This window comes from Oncorhynchus nerka, linkage group LG25 (genome assembly GCF_034236695.1).
Source record: "Oncorhynchus nerka isolate Pitt River linkage group LG25, Oner_Uvic_2.0, whole genome shotgun sequence".
Taxonomy (NCBI): Eukaryota; Metazoa; Chordata; class Actinopteri; order Salmoniformes; family Salmonidae; genus Oncorhynchus; species Oncorhynchus nerka.
In genome coordinates this window covers 27,456,879-27,470,427 of record NC_088420.1, presented here as the reverse complement: position 1 = coordinate 27,470,427, position 13,549 = coordinate 27,456,879, and the positions used below count along the sequence as shown (strand labels likewise).

The following is a 13,549-nucleotide window of genomic DNA, read 5'->3' as shown; positions in this document are numbered from 1 at the left end:
GATGAGCTGTTGCTATTGATAAGCTGTCTGATGCATCATTGTCACCTTGACTAGAAGTAGAGTGACTTTTGTCAGAGGTTGCTTGTTGTGAGAGCTGACGGAACGTTATGCACTTGGCCAGATGATTCTGCTTCTTTGTTGCATTCTTCACATATGATTTGGCACACTATTTTCAAATGTACACAGCGTTTCCTTCTACATTAGCTGCAGTGAAATGTCTCCACACATCAGATAGTGCCCGTGGCATTTTCCTTTTAAAGATTAGGAAAAACATTGTAAAAGAAAACGCAAAGACAATACCATGTATAGATAAATAGTTAATAAGTTAGATTAAACAACTCCTTTGTAAGATAAATGATTTAAAATGAAACATGTATGGAAACAGGTGAATTAACACTCCTCAGTTAGCAGGCTCAATCAAGCTGTAACCCACATGGTAGCAAAAACTAACAAGCAGAAATTGTTAACAAGTTAGAAAGGATTAATACACTTTGCTGTAGGTTACTATTTACTAGTTAACAAAAAATCATGTATGTCATATAAAATATTTTCACCCCACCAGGTATTGTAATCAAAACTTACCAGAAAGCATGTAATCCTTGGCTCAGACAGTGTAGTAATGTGGGCTCAATAGCATCTCATTAGTGTGTGGGATCTTGAGAATCAGCTGTACATGTGATGGAAGAGTGCACTGCACATATGATGGAAGAATACACTGTGCATGCAGAGGGTTGCAATTCCATTGAACTGGGGATAGTTTAGTCAAGATGTCCCACAAGACCTAGAATTGTCTTATGTGTATCCCACAAAAAAGGTTCACTGTTATAAGCTAACATTTTTGATGAATTTAAGTTAAATTCCCCAAATTCCAGAGCTTAACTTCCCATGGAAAATTCCTGGGAAAATTCTGAAAATTTACCGGAAAGTTTCCGAACCTTTGCAACCCTAGTTATTAGACATTTGCCCACTGAGGTCCCTTAATAAGCCCAACATAAAGCCCACATAAAGCTCAACATAGCAACCACATGTGGGGCCAACATGGACAAAATGTTGTGGGTCCTAAGTGGTTATCCTATTTGGGGCCCACATCTTAAAACCATTCTTTAACCCATGTTGGCTTTAAACTTGGGGCCCTTGTGGTTAAGAACACATGTTGGCTGAGTACAGTCTGACTACCTTTTTGGGGTTAGGTGCTTGTGTAAGCCTATTTCTGAGGCACTTTCACCTTGCACAAGGAGAATAAGCTACGCTAAACACACACTTATGACAGTCAGCACACAACCCCTTCCTATTGTAGCCAAGCATTTAGGAGTTGCAGGTTGTCTTTTAATTACAGAACACACGTGTCAGCTACCAGCATCATCATGCTCCCTCCCTAGTTCTGTCAGCTTTAACTCAGCTTTGAGCGTCTATCCTCAAGAAGAGAGGCAGAGAAAGAAAGAGTGAGAGAGCAAGAGTTTTATGGCCCGACTCTTTTTCCAACCTGGCCTCAGAGCCATACAAAACATACTTTACGTATTTCTGAACACCTTCAAGACGAATGATACCTATTAATGGTCTAGTTACTTTCCGTAGCGTCTAGGAATCCAAAGGTTGCGTGTTCAAGGTGTGTCGGGGACAACTGTTGCATTTTAGCTAACCCTTCACCTAACCCTTATTCTAAAATTAACCCATTTCACCTAACTACATACATTATCGTAACCTTTGTCATTTTAGTTCCCCTAACCTTTTACATAAATTATCATAACCTTTGTCATTTTAGTTCCCCTAACCTTTTACATAAATGATCCTAACCTTTGTCATTAGTTCTTCTAACCGCTTAAATAAATTCATCCAGTTTGTACGCTATTGTACGACCATGCTGATACTATACATGCTATAATTCGTATGATATTGTTTAACTGCTTTTTCATTCATAATGTAACCTAACATAATATATCACACTAAATGGCCTGTCACAGCTTTATGTATGACAAAGAATATGAAATGTAAGTCACTCTGGAAAATAACCTCTGCTAAATGACTAAAATTGTAAATGTAAAAACATCTACAGAATAATACGAATTGCCCTGAGACCACGTTGCTTCTTCACCAGGTCAGCAGCAGCTGTGCCACGCCTATCATTGGAATAAGATCACCATCCCGAAATCAAAGATCGTGTTTCCACTGAATCTGCAACATAGGGGCTAAAGCAGTAGTCATGTCCAGTCAACAAAACAAGCCTATTTCAATAGGCTGCAATTCTGTGCAAACAGTGGTGATATCTAGGCCTAATAATTCCTTGCAAGCTATTATTATGACGTATTATTAAAGGCTACATTTTTCAAACTCGGTCCAAGTGACTTTTCCTAGCCGCCTGAAACAAAACGTGTCTGATAGCGTATTTTGCAATGTTGAGGCAGCCCTCCCCTCAGCCATGTAGAAGAGAGAGATAGATGTAAGCTAGGCTATAGGAAACGGTGCGCGCATATAAAATATTTGTTTCCATGGGTTTGATTTACTAGACTGGCCTGTGTAAAAGAACAACCTCTCTCTCTCTCTCTCTCTCACTTACTCACTAACACACACACACACACACGCGCGCGCACGCACGCACGCACACACACACACAAAATCTGCCTTGAACATTCGATCTTTGGGTTTCATGCAAATACAGTCAAATCATCCCATGTTGTAGGCATTGAGGTGAAAGACGCGGCATAATAAATATGCTACAAAAAGCACTCATAAAGCTATTACAGTCTGGAGGTAACCTAACCAATCCGGACCGTTTGTGAACGGTTGATAATTCATATGAGCAACGTTCTCAAGATGTTAAAAAAACGCAACATGCTCATTAAACCCAACCCTTTAATGCTCCCTTGCAAACCATGCGATCTAGCATAGCTACTCACTTCTTTCAGATCCCGCAGATTTATTCAAACAGGTGGAACCCTATTTCGCTTCGGTATTCTTCCCATATGAACCGTGGTAATAACCTCTGATGCTCTGAAATCCACGGTACAGTCCACTTCTTGCCCGCAGAAGCTGTTGGACTACGTGAGGTTCCTTCCAGCACCACCACTCCATGAACAGCTCCATTGACGTCATCGCTCATAGGCTCGATGCCACACCCTTTTCAAAACGACCACAGCCAATCGCAAGGCAAACCTTGTTACTTCTCATGACGATCACTTTGGTGCTTGTTGGGGAAATTTGGTTTTGTGATATGGTGCTTTCAAGAAAACTAGGAACTCCAAAAAAATAGGTCAATGATCTTCTGGTTGGAAAGTCGGCGCTCTAGAAAGATGCCCGAGTTTCCGACATAGAATTCCGAGGTGGATGACCGTACAAAACATTTTCTCCCAGTTGACTTGAACGCACTGATGTCGGAAGTCGGAGATTTCCGAGCTCCCCGTTCCCAGTTGTTTTGAATGAGGCATTGCATTTATACATTTGCTATTTTAATTAAGAAAAAGATGCAAACGTGAGGTTGCATGACTACATTATTATTCCATGACTACATTATTATCTGATCCCACGACAACCCAGTAAAACATGTACGGTTCAAAAACCGCATTTTCAATCTAGCATGACACTTCTCAGTGGAATTCTAGTTCGATCTTTTACCATATGATTTGCTGTGTAAAATATATAAGACTTCAATTCCCAGAAAGCACAGGTTAATACAGTGTTTCCATGGTTATCATAACATAACAGAGACGTTTTTGTAGGCTACCAGCAACAGGCAGGTAAGTGACATAGCTCGTAGCACACAGTGTAGGAAACAATGATAGCCAGTGGTCACAGATCTGTGTTGTGATGCGTTGCTAATTCACATGGTCATTGGCAGAAGTGGCAAGGTAGCACAAATAGATATGGGAGACCAGGTAAGCTGTTAGCTAAGCTTATACTTGAATGGTAACATGGCAGGTATTCCTGCAGGGTAAATGAAGAGCCTGTGAATATGGATAGTTGTGTGGTCCGTCTCCACACAGTGAAATTCAAGGCCAAAATAGATGGCAGCAGGGGTGACTTCACTGCCCAACTCATCAAAGTTGACTTCCACGAGCTGCTGGGAATCAGTGATGCCCCTGAGCTTGTTCCACAGGTACTAGCAACCCCATCCACTCCCTGCACCCTTCTAGACAATACCTCAATCACATTGAAGATATTGTGTGTATCTCTACCCATCCCCTCCCGCCATAGCACTCCTCTTCTGCTGGAAACAGAAGTCTCATCATACCTTAGACTCTATGATTAATTCCTGTCACAGGCAATCAGATGCATTATAGATTGATAGTCCAAATGCATCTACTCTTCTGGGACAACTAAACAGGACAGTAATGCCTGGCTCTGTGAAAGGGAGTGTTGCTGAGCAACCAAGATGCAACATATAGAAAACCTGCCCTTCTCACATCAGAAGATACTGTATGGTTGTGTAGCCAAGTGTCACGGCCGTCGTTGGAAGGAGACCAAATTGCAGCGTGGTGAGCGTACATATTCCTTTTTAGTTGAATGTCGCCAACAAAACTAAAGTTAACTACCCATACTGAAAGGAGGGAAAAAGGGCTACCTATGTATGATTCCCAATCAGAGACAACGATAGACAGCTGTCCCTGATTGAGAACCATACCCGACCAACACATAGAAACAAAAATCATAGAAATAAAGGACATAGAATGCCCACCCAAATCACACCCTGACAAACCAAAAAGAGACATGAAAAAGGCTCTCTAAGGTCAGGGCGTGACACCAAGTCTGCATTCTCATGCATATGTGTGTGGGTCGAGTACATGTGTTACTGTTTTTGGTTTGCCCTCATCCTATTCATAGACATACTTAATCTATCTTCCGCTGTAAAGACAGGGGCACAAAATATTTCGCTTTTCCATTCCCAGTTCCCCTGTCCTTGGTGCGGCGATCCACCAACGTTCCGCAAAAAAAGAATCTAGAAACATGTCTATGGTAAAAAGAGTATGTGGACTTTTCTGTGGCCTAAATGTATGACAATGTAATGAGACAGACACTTTTTTACATCCGGCACATTTCTCCAACCAAATAACCTAACCTGGGGCCCAATCAAATAAAAAATGTGTTGACATGTTAACAAACACATCCTAAAAACAGGACAGGTCAAAGTAAATTGGACAATATGGAATGGAGCATCAGGCTACTCAACTACTGCTGTCCTGGAGTTTCACCCCATGGGCTAAAATGTAATGATCAGTGGTATGAAGTTTGTAGCCATCCATTTTTAACGAGCTAATCATAGCCAAAAATAAAATACTTATACATTTCCCACTGTGTAAACACATCGATTCTCCTTGCAAATAGGCTCAGGATAACTCCTGTAAAGTTGGGTAGCTGATATTCAGAGATGAAATAGCCCAAGTAATTGATCACAGGAATCAGGACTAAAAAAGACAATGTAAGTGCCTGTTTTACAAAGCATTCATAAGATTCCATTGCGGCTGACACTGTAGGCTATACCCCAGTAAGCATGGACCGACGTCAATGTCTTTTCGGCTGTCTTTTGTTGTTGTTGGTGTTTTACAAACGTTAGGCCTACCACATACATGGACATTCAGAAAATTACATTTCGGCCGACACTGTAGGCTACACCCCAGTTTTTTTGGTCCTCTCTGGACCCTTCTGGACCAAATCTGAACCAGTCATAGATGTCTATGTTTACTTCAGATTTGGCCCAAACATTAGACGTCTGTGTTTGGTTCAGATTTGTTGCGGTCCGGACCGACCTTGATTTGGTCCAAACATAGACGTCTATAAATGACATATTTTCAACTTTCATTCAGAACTGAAAATGAACCTGATTTAAACATCCAGAAAATACGTATTTTCAACTTCCAATCAGAACCGGAAATGAACCTGATTTCAACATCTGGAAAATATGTATTTTCATGGTGGTTATAGGTGAGAATGGAGAGGGTCTATGTCCGGGGCATTGGGATGGGGTGACTGGGAGAGCATCAGACACTTCTCTGAGGTGTGTGTGGGGCCTCCACTCATCCCATTTCAGTCTATCGGAGGACCCACTAAACCCAAGTAGACCCCCACCAGCCACTATACTTTAATTTATAATGTAAAACAAACAAACCACAGTACTTAAGAGGCAGTTTTTTTTCCAAAAGTATGTACAATTGTACAAAATGTATCCACAGTTTTGGTACATTAGGAGAGGAGTTGGCCCTAAAAAGGCGTAGCTCCTCAAGTACAAAGACTTACTTTTCTTAGTTTTTTGTTGTGTGTGTTTTTTGTTAAATGTCTGCTCAAATGCCCACACTATATATGTAATGTATGCAATAACTATGTATTAATACTATGATCCTCCCATTTTATGGAATGCCCACTGCCCAAACATGTAATGTCTGCTAAAATGTTTTACTTGGTTCTTCAATGATAGACAGAAATCCAACTTATCACATGGAATGTGCACTGGCTCCATGATGGGAGAAAAAGTATATGGTTCTCGAACACTTAAAGAGATTGTCAGCAGATGTGGTTTTCTTGCACGAGTTACATTTATAAAAAAAAAAGAGAAATTGAACATTTAAAGAGGAGCTGGGTTGAAGAGGCTTTTGCTGCCACCTAATGTAGAAGCAGCAGAGGTGTAGGCATCCTGATAAATAACAAAACCCCATTTTCCCTTACATCCCAGCACACGGACCAACAAGGCAATTTTCTAATGTTGAATTGTACCAGACACGGTGAAAAATACACATTGATTTCCTCTATATCCCACCAGGGGCAACTCTGATGTTTTCAGATATAATTATTTTAGAACAGATCCAGACAGGGACTATGATTTTAGCAGGTGATCTAAAATATACATTCAATAAGATTGTAGGATGCAGTAATAAAAAAGGCACAATTATTTCCAAAAATGCACTCAACAATTTACTGGATTCAAGAATTCATGAAATAGTGATATCGGATCATTCTCCGGTATCATGTTTAATTACGCCAGTTTAAAATACCATTAGGGACAGAAATTGGAGAATGAACGTGCATCTTCTGGACCCGAAATGTATTAAACAAAACAATTTAAGAGGGACAATTTAAATAAGTATTCAGGCCCTTTACTCAGTACTTTGGTGAAGCACCTTTGGCAGCGCTTACAGCCTCGAGTCTTCTTGGGTATGACGCTACAAGCTTGGCACACAGTCTAAGGTCCTGAGTGCTCTGGAGCAGGTTTTCATCAAGGATCTCTCTGTACTTTTGCTCCGTTCATCTTTCCCTCGATCCTGACTAGACTTCCTGTCCTAGCCGTTGAAAAACATCCACACAGCAAGATGCCGCCATCACCATGCTTCACCATGCTTCACCATGCTTGGTGCCAGTGCCAGGTTTCCTCCAGACGTGACGCTTGGCATAAAGGCCAAATAGGTAAATTTGGGTTTTATTAGACCAGAGAATCTTGTTTCTCATGGTCTGAGAGTCTTTCGGCACCTTTTGGCAAACTCCAAGCGGGCTGTCATGTGCTTTTTACTGAGGAGTGGCTTCTGTCTGGCCACTCTACCATAATGTCCTGATTGGTGGAGTGCTTTAGAGATGGTTGTCCTTCTGGAAGATTCTCCCATCTCCACAGAGGAACTCTGGAGCTCTGTAACGTGACCATCGGGTTCTTGGTCACCTCCCTGACCAAGGCCCTTCTTCTCCGATTGCTCAGTTTGACCGGGCAGCCAGCTCTAGGAAGAGTCTTGGTGGTTCCAATCTACTTCATTTAAGAATGATGGAGGCCACTGTGTTCTTTGGGACCTTCAATGCTGCAGAATATTTGTGGTACCCTTCCCTAGATCTGTGCCGCAACACAATCCTGTCTCGGAGCTCTACGGACTATTCCTTCAACCTCATGGATTGTTTTTTGCGCTGACATGAACTCTCTATGGGACCATATATAGACAGGTGCCTTTCCAAATCATGTTCAATCAATTGAATATACCACAGGTGGACCAATCAAGTTGTAGAAATATCTCAAGGATGATCAATGGAAACAGGATGCACCTGAGCTCAAGCAAAGGGTCTGAATATTTATGAAATTAAAGTATTTCAGTTTTTGTTTTTTAATTAATTTGCAAACATTTCTAAAAACCTGTTTTTGCTTTGTCATTTTGGGGTATTGTGTGTAGATTCACGAGGGAAAAAAATAATTTAATCCATTTTAGAATAAGGCTGTAACGTAACAAAATGAGTCTGAATACTTTCCGATTTTCATTATGATATTCCATATTTTCTCCCCTTTGTCTTTTCTGCAAATTTGTTACATATTTGTCATATCATCGTCAGTAATATTCCTCCTGCCTCTGGCCTTTACTTGGCTCAGAACTCTCATTCTTAATTGATTATGCTTTCAAATCCTGCAAAATATCAGTGTCTTGGAAGGGGAGGATATGACAATGGCTATTTCTTCATTCCTGTTTCTGAATATGACTATAATATGTTTTGTAACAGTACTCGATGTGTGTGTATGTGTGTGTATGTGTGTGTTTTTTTCTATAGGTAGATAATACAGATATCCTGTGTTCAGTGGTTGCTCTGTTTGATGTGTCTCTCCCTGATGTTGGCCCTCAAGACGTCCATGACACGGTACGCAGCCATGGAACGCACACTATTATCCTGCTCAGGCAACAGTCAGGTATACTTGACTTTCTACAGTATGGTTATTATTCACACGGTTAAAGTGGCCTTCTTTGGAAATAGACATCAGAATTCTCTGTTCTATTAATGTCCTGCTCCATTTCTCTGTCTCACCAACTCTCTCTCCCCCTGCTCCTCTCTCTCTCCCCCTGCTTCCCCCTCTCTCTCTCTCTCTCTCTCTCGCTACCCCTACTCCCCTTTCTCTCTCTCCCCTGCTTCCCTCTCTCTCTACCCCTGACCCCCCTCTCTCCCCTGCTTCCCTCTCTCTCTCCCCCTGCTTCCCTCTCTCTCTCTCTCTCTCTCTCTCTCTCTCTCTCTCTCTCTCTCTCTCGCTACCCCTACTCCCCTTTCTCTCTATCCCCCTGCTCCTCTCTCTCTCCCCCTGCTCCCCCCCTCTCTCTCTCTCTCTCTCTCTCTCTCGCTACCCCTACTCCCCTTTCTCTCTCTCCCCCTGCTCCTCTCTCTCTCCCACTGCTTCCCTCTCTCTACCCCTACTCCCCTTTCTCTCTCTCCCCCTGCTTCCCTCTCTCTCTCTCCCCCTGCTCCTCTCTCAATTACAATTAAATTCAATTCAAGGGACTTTATTGGCGTGGGAAACATATGTTAACATTGTCAAAGCAAGTGAAGAAGATAGTAAACCAAAGTGAAATAACAATAAAAATTAACAGTAAACATTACACTCACAGAAGTTCCAAAAGATAAAGACATTTCAAATGTCATATTACAGTTGAAGTCGGAAGTTTACATACACTTAGGTTGGAGTCATTAAAACTAGTTTTTTCAATCACTCCACAATTTTCTTGTTAACAAACTATAGTTTTGGCAAGTCGGTTAGGACATCTACTTTGTGCATGACACAAGTAATTTTTCCAACAATTGTTTACAGACAGATTATTTCACTTATAATTCACTGTATCACAATTTCAGTGGGTCAGAAGTTTACATATAGTAAGTTGACTGTGCCTTTAAACAGCTTGGAAAATTCCCGACAATTATGTCATGGCTTTAGAAGCTTCTGACAGGCTTATTGACATAATTTGAGTCAATTGGAGGTGTACCTGTGGATGTATGTCAAAGCCTACATTCAAACTCAGTGCCTCTTTGCTTGACATCATGGGAAAATCAAAAGACATCGGAAAATAATTGTAGACCTCCACAAGTCTGGTTCATCCTTGGGAGCAATTGTCAAACGCCTGAAGGTACCACATTCATCTGTACAAACAATAGTACGCAAGTATAAACATCATTGGACCACGCAGCCATCATACCGCTCAGGAAGGAGACGTGTTCTGTCTCCTAGAGATTAACGTACTTTGGTGCGAAAAGTGCAAATCAATACCAGAACAACAGATGTGTGAACATGCTGGAGGAAACAGGTACAAAAGTATCTATATCCACAGTAAAACGAGTCCTATATTGACATAACCTGAAACGTCGCTCAGCAAGGAAGAAGCCGCTACTCCAAAACCGCGATAAAAAAGCCAGCCTACGGTTTGCAACTGTACATGAGGACAAAGATCATACCTTTTGGAGAAATGTCCACTGGTCTGATGAAACAAAAGTAGAACTGTTTGGCCATAATGACCATTGTTATGTTTGGAGGGAAAAGGGGGAGGCTTGCAAGCCGAAGAGCACCTTCCCAACCGTGAAGCACGGGGGTGGCAGCATCATGTTGTGGGGGTGCTTTGCTGCAGGAGGGACCGGTGCACTTCACAAAATAGATTGCTTCATGAGGGAGGAAAATTATGTGGATATATTGAAGCAACATCTCAAAACACCAGTCAGGAAGTTAAAGCTTGGTCGCAAATAGTTCTTCCTAATGGACAATGACCCCAAGCATACTTCCAAAGTTGTGTCAAAATGGCTTAAGGACGACAAAGTCAAGGTATTAGAGTGGCCATCACAAAGCCCTGACCTCAATCCCATAGAAAATGTGTGGGCAGAACTGAAAAAGCGTGTGCGAGCAAGGAGGCCTACAATCCTGACTCAGTTACACCAGCTCTGTCAGGAGGAATGGGCCAACATTCACCCAACTTATTCTGGGAAGCTTGTGGAAGGCTACCCAAAACGTTTGACCCAAGTTAAACAATTTAAAGGCAATGCTACCAAATACTAATTGAGTGTATGTCAACTTCTGACCCACTGGGAATGTGATGAAAGAAATCAAAGCTGAAATAAATAATTATATCTACTATTATTCTGACATTTCACATTCTTAAAATAAAGTGGTGATCCTAACTGACCTAAGAGAGGGAATTATTAAAGCATGAATTGTCTGGAATTGGGAAAAACTGAGATGAAATATATTTGATTATGGTGTAGGTAAACTTCCGAATTCAAATAATTGAAGTACAAAAGGGAAAATAAATAACATAAATATGGGTTGTATTTACAATGGTGTTTGTTCTTCACTGGTTGCCCTTTTCTTGTGGCAACAGGTCATAAAACTTGCTGCTGTGATGGCACACTGTGATATTTCACCCAGTAGATAAGGGAGTTATCAAAATTGGGTTTGTTTTCTAATTCTTTGTGGAGCTGTGTAATCTGAGGGAAATATGTATCTCTAATAGGGCCATACATTTGGCAGGAGGTTATCTTTGTGGGCTATACTCGGCCTTGTCTCAGGATGGTAAGTTGGTGGTTGAAGATATCCCTCTAGTGGTGTGGGGGCTGTGCTTTGGCAAAGTGGGTGGGGTTATATCCTTCCTGTTTGGCCCTGTCCGGGGGTGTCCTCGGATGGGGCCACAGTGTCTCCTGACCCCTCCTGTCTCAGCCTCCAGTATTTATGCTGCATTAGTTTATGTGTCGGGGGGCTAGGGTCAGTTTGTTATATCTGGAGTACTTCTCCTGTCCTATTCGGTGTCCTGTGTGAATCTAAGTGTGCGTTCTCTAATTCTCTCCTTCTCTCTTTCTTTCTCTCTCTCGGAGGACCTGAGCCCTAGGACCATGCCCCAGGACTACCTGACATGATGACTCCTTGCTGTCCCCAGTCCACCTGGCCATGCTGCTGCTCCAGTTTCAACTGGCCTGGGCCCTAGGACCATGTCCCAGGACTACCTGACATGATGACTCCTTGCTGTCCCCAGTCCACCTGGCCATGCTGCTGCTCCAGTTTCAACTGTTCTGCCTTACTATTATTCAACCATGCTGGTCATTTATGAACATCTTGGCCACGTTCTGTTATAATCTCCACCCGGCACAGCCAGAAGAGGACTGGCCACCCCACATATGCTCTCTCTAATTCTCTCTTTCTTTCTCTCTCTCTCGGAGGACCTGAGCCCTAGGACCGTGCCCCAGGACTACCTGACATGATGACTCCTTGCTGTCCCCAGTCCACCTGACTGTGCTGCTGCTCCAGTTTCAACTGTTCTGCCTTATTATTATTCGACCATGCTGGTCATTTATGAACATTTGAACATCTTGGTCATGTTCTGTTATAATCTCTACCCGGCACAGCCAGAAGAGGACTGGCCACCCCACATAGCCTGGTTCCTCTCTAGGTTTCTTCCTAGGTTTTGGCCTTTCTAGGGAGTTTTTCCTAGCCACCGTGCTTTTACACCTGCATTGTTTGCTGTTTGGGGTTTTAGGCTGGGTTTCTGTACAGCACTTTGAGATATCAGCTGATGTACGAAGGGCTATATAAATAAATTTGATTTGATTTGAGGAAGTGCAGCTCAGTTTCCACCTCATTTTCTGGGCTGTGTGCACATAGCCTCTCTTCTCTTGAGATCCAGGTCTTCCTACGGCGGCCTTTCTCAATAGCAAGACTATGCTCACTGAGTCTGTACATAGTCAAAGCTTTCCTTAAGTTTTGGTCCATCGCAGTGGTCAGGTATTCTAACACGGTGTCGTGTCTTTGGCATCATTAAACTGAAGATGAATCTTTATCAAATATCTGTAATTATTATTACGCGATTATACTGATTAATCATGTAACTGTAATTAACTAGGAAATTTGGGGCACCAAGGAAAATATTCAGATTATAAAGTTATAATTTTCCCAATATAACTTTCAGATATTTTCATATCTGATCAATAGTCTTCTGATTAATGAATTATTCTTTACCTCACGTTAGTCTCATTCCAAACGTCGTAAATTGTTGGTTATCTGTACGAACCCCGTTTTCACTATGCGTCATCCATACATCAATTGTCTTAAATAATTTATTTATTAACTAACTAAACAATCACAGAAGTGCACACACAAACAAACAAAGTGAATATGGTTACAGGAAATGATGGGGGAATGTGCCCTAGTGGGCTAAACCGGCATGGCGGCTTGTTAGACAAAAGGGGAGTGGGGGTCAGCTGAGAAGTCACTACAGAGTTGATAATTATAACAATTGAAATGCTAATCATTTGCACATGAACGCTCACTCATTCGGGAAGAATTGCAATCAATATATATATTTATGCTCAGTGTATCATCTGGGGATCTCTGTTGAAAAGTTTGTTTCTGTTGGAGAGTGTCCGTCCTCTCTCTCTGTCATGGTTAGAATGGATAGTTCAGAGTCACATTCATTCATGTCGTTATAGAATAGATGTTTCGTCGGTTGTCATTTTCGCATTCAACGATACCGAATTCCTAGCTGCAGACTAGTAATTAATATCAAAGACTTGTTCTTATTCTGTTGGTATCGATAGCCTAAGAGTTTAACCATGTGGGATGGTTAAAAGATTCAGCAGTCTGGTCTCAAACCTTGGCCCCCTCGTTATCGAGGTAAGCTGGTCTGCAACCTTTGTCCTCTCGTAATTGAGAGCAACATGGTCTGTTGAGAAATTCTCAAAGTGGGTTTTTATTTGGGAGAGCAGAAAAAAGCTGTCTCATGACGCCAGGTCCTAACTATGCTCATGGGCGGTCCTCTGATTTAGTTAAACTCAAAAGGGAATTGGAGTTTCCTTCATTATTCAT

General features: G+C 41.8%; 1 protein-coding gene across 1 annotated transcript in view; it reads right to left on the bottom strand.

The window, feature by feature from the left end:
- The window catches only part of LOC115109304 (sphingomyelin phosphodiesterase 3-like), a 51,649-nt gene extending 48,595 nt beyond the window's left edge, over positions 1–3,054 (bottom strand). The window contains exon 1 of the mRNA XM_029634069.2: positions 2,895–3,054. The gene's annotated coding sequence lies outside the window, so the exon portion shown is untranslated. The remainder of the gene's footprint in view (positions 1–2,894) is intronic.
- Positions 3,055–13,549: the final 10,495 nt, after the last annotated feature.